The 3,345-nt window shown below is 49.2% G+C and overlaps 1 protein-coding gene across 1 annotated transcript in view; it reads left to right on the plus strand.

Annotated features, from left to right (window-relative positions):
• The first annotated feature begins 839 nt into the window (after window positions 1-839).
• The window catches only part of OLIG3 (oligodendrocyte transcription factor 3), a 5,754-nt gene continuing 3,248 nt past the window's right edge, over window positions 840-3,345 (plus strand). The window contains exon 1 of the mRNA XM_011962080.1: window positions 840-963. The gene's annotated coding sequence lies outside the window, so the exon portion shown is untranslated. The remainder of the gene's footprint in view (window positions 964-3,345) is intronic.

Here is a 3,345-nt window from a genome sequence, read left to right on the forward strand (position 1 = left end):
TGTGGTATCTATTTACTTATATACTTTGTGTGTATATAAATCTGAATATAACTGAAGTCAAGATGAGGATACATATGCTACATAAGGTAACTATCTCTAAAATAAAACTAAGTTCCTTAAGCACTTCAGCAAATAATACAGCAATATGTGCTTAACTACTTAATAGAATATAGCCAGGAGATGATCCAATAACCATAAGTGAAAAGTAGAATTAGCATTCTGTGCTTTTATACTGAGAAATCAAATTGTATACGGTGACTGTAACTATCAGTTCATAAAAGAAGTAAGTTAATAACAATAAAATACTGTTAAGAAATCATCTGCCTAGTAGTTCTTAAAGTATTGGTATTAATGGAGCCATAAATCCAGACTGTCAGGGCACATGCCAAGAATGTGCGTATAAGTATGCAAATTTTAATATAACTCATCAGTTTATGTAATTGATCACCAGTGATATTTAAATCAACCCAAACATTTCAATCTTGAGGAAAAAAAATGTTTTCCATTTATTGGCTTTCTACAGGAGGAAAACTCAGTTGAGGTTTTGGCAATTGAGCAGATGTTACCAGAAAGGAAAAAAAAAAAAAAAAGAGTACTGAAGGATGCTCACTAATTGAGTAAAATCCTGTAAATGAAGCCCAGAACTTCATATCTCCTTTGACTTTCATGAGTCTTTAAATAATTATAATGAATTTGTAAGTTCTAGCCAGCCTTGCTGCTTATGCATCATTAAAATCAAACTTCTAGTTCTGCCAGTGTATTAACTTGTCTATATATTCACATAATTAGCACCTCATCATTTTGTGCTATTCTGGGACTGCCTGGCATCTTCCAGTCTCACATCCAATATTGTGAAAAGCAGTTACTACCAGCTCATAAAATTCCACTGCCCTTCCACTTCTGCTATTTTCCCTGTATGAAAACTGGATTTTAAAAAGATGAGGAGGAAGACTGGACAGATCAGTAAGTTTTTAAGATGTTATTTAAAATATAGGGAAACCCGGAAAATGGAATCGCTTTAGTCAGTCTGTCCAGATCCATCTTCTCTGGCCCTTGTGTCACCTATTTAATTGTTGGAATTTTGATTTTGGCATCTCCCAATGCAGGGGCTCAGGGTTCTGTACCCTAAGCTATCACTCGGGATGCGCTGCTGCAGGAAGAGATTATTCCTGCTTGACTGTGATTTATGTTGATATTTAATTTATTTTTGGTCTTTTTTATTTATTTATTTTCCTTTTGGGTACCGGCTTCTTTGGTCAACCTAACAGCCCTGGTGACCGGACCCCCACTGCTATTGTTGTGAAGTTATTGTTTTACTCTGCTAAAGAATGCACTTTTTGAGAAGTTTCTCCGCAAAGTCAACTAATTTTTAGGCTATTCCTTGCTTGCCCATGAGGGATATAGTTAGAAATGTTTAGGCTTCCTTTTTTTGTTCTGTTTTGTCTTGGAGGGTGGTTGGGTTGAAAGGTGAAGCCCACAGGGCAGCCTCCCGCCTTTCGGTCTTGGCCAAAGTTTCTGCTGGTCAAGTTTGCGGCTTGATGAGCGAGAGAATCCCCTGGACGTTGCTGATTGACCTGCCTCTCACAGTAGCTCTTCGGCAGGTCAGCCGGAGACATTTGCTACTGGACTATTGCGGGGGTGGGGGTGGGGGTTCGCTCCTGAGCCAAAATCGCCGCGGCCTCAGGCAGAGCCCGCAGCTGCTGGAGAGGAACTCGGTGGCTAAGGCTGCAGAGCAGTGGGCGTCCGGCACCGAGCGGCGCTCACTGGGTGTCAGGTAAGAGACGATCCCTGGTGATCTGGGAGGCACAGCCGGTTGTTGAGCACAGCCGAACAACTTCCCAAGTGCGCGGTCCCCACGGAGCGCCCCGGATGCGCGGGGACAGCAGGACGGCTCTTCTGACCCGGTCCACGCGCCGACCCGCTGTTTTCGTATGTCGTAGGAAGGCTGAGAAACTCCAGGCTCTTTTCAGAGCCAAGACAGGCTTAGAGGGAAGTAGCCTGCCTGCCTTGGGATGCACCTGTTGCCGGAGAACGACCCCCCACCTCCGCCGCGCAGCCCTCCCCAGCCGCAAGGGCGCGGGGTGTGGCCCGGGAGAGCGCAGCCCGCGCCACGGCAGGGTCGCTCGCTCCGGCTCCCCGCCGGTCTGAGCCCTCTGAAAGGGGTCCCGGCCAGGGCCAAGGTCACGGTTGTCTCTGGCTGCAGCCTTGGCCGGGCGGTGACTCCTTTCCTCTCCCGTTCCGCAAAAGTTTCGGGTGGGCGATGGTAGTCAGCCCTCAGAAAGAAATCTGTGTGCTCGCCAGCCTGAGCTCCGGGCCTGCTCCTTCTCGGGTTCAGGGCTCAATCCGAGGAACTGAGCTGCGGTGGCGGGGGTCGAAAAGAGACTTCACAAAGCAAGGCGCACCGAGCGCCTCAGCCTTTTGGGCCCCGGCGAGTATTAACCCATTTTATGGGAAACAACGTTGTGGCACCTTTACTCACTCCTCTCGTCTAGTTGTCAATCCCCGCAACGGATGGGAAGTGGGGGAACTAGCCTCTAAAAGTACTTACTGGGCCGAGGCCCTGAACATTGAACCATCCCACACTCACACATTACGGACCTTCGGGAAAAAGAGGGTGACCGAGGAGCGGAGGGCGCGCCGTGTCCGGGCCTGGGAGAGAGGGAGTCCCGGCCTGGTCCCTGCAGATCTCCCATTTCAGGCACCTCTGTTCCTGGAGCTGAAAACCCTTAGGGAAGAAAGAAGGGAGGGTCTTGGTCTCTTCGGGCGAAGGCCCAGTCGCCCATTCCCGGCCCAGCGCAGCCCTCGGAACCGGCTGCGGCCGGCGTCGGCCCCCTCTTGCTGAAAGGCTGGGCTGAAGGAGAGTGGCTTCTGGTTTGGACTCCCGGAACCCTGGCCCCAGTCTTCCAGCCCCGCAAGCTTGCATTTAGAGGGCTGCTCTACCCTCCTTTTTTTTTTTCTTTTCCCCTTGCCACCTTCTTTGCCAATTTGGGGGAGATTTAAAACTGTATTTTACATTGTGCACTGAGAAAATTAAGACGTTTTCAAAAAGGTAAATTATCTTGTAGCAACATGATTTTCCACTTCTTCATTTGCAACCCTTCTGCTCTGATCAGACTTTGCTATTTCCCCTAATCAAAACTCAGGTGCAGCGTTTTCAGTTTGGGTGTGAGAAAAACAGACGCCGACGGTGACCTAGGGTCAGGGAGGTGGCTCAGGAGGACTGCGGGGGGCCGGATCTGTCCACCGTCGGCAGGGCAGGGAAGCTGCCCTTCGTCCAGTCCAGTGCTCCCTCCCATTGTCCTCCCCCGTCCGCCTCTTTCTCCTCACCCCATTTGATCAGCAGGG

This window comes from Colobus angolensis, unplaced genomic scaffold, assembly GCF_000951035.1.
Source record: "Colobus angolensis palliatus isolate OR3802 unplaced genomic scaffold, Cang.pa_1.0 Scaffold58, whole genome shotgun sequence".
In the NCBI taxonomy this organism is placed as follows: Eukaryota; Metazoa; Chordata; class Mammalia; order Primates; family Cercopithecidae; genus Colobus; species Colobus angolensis.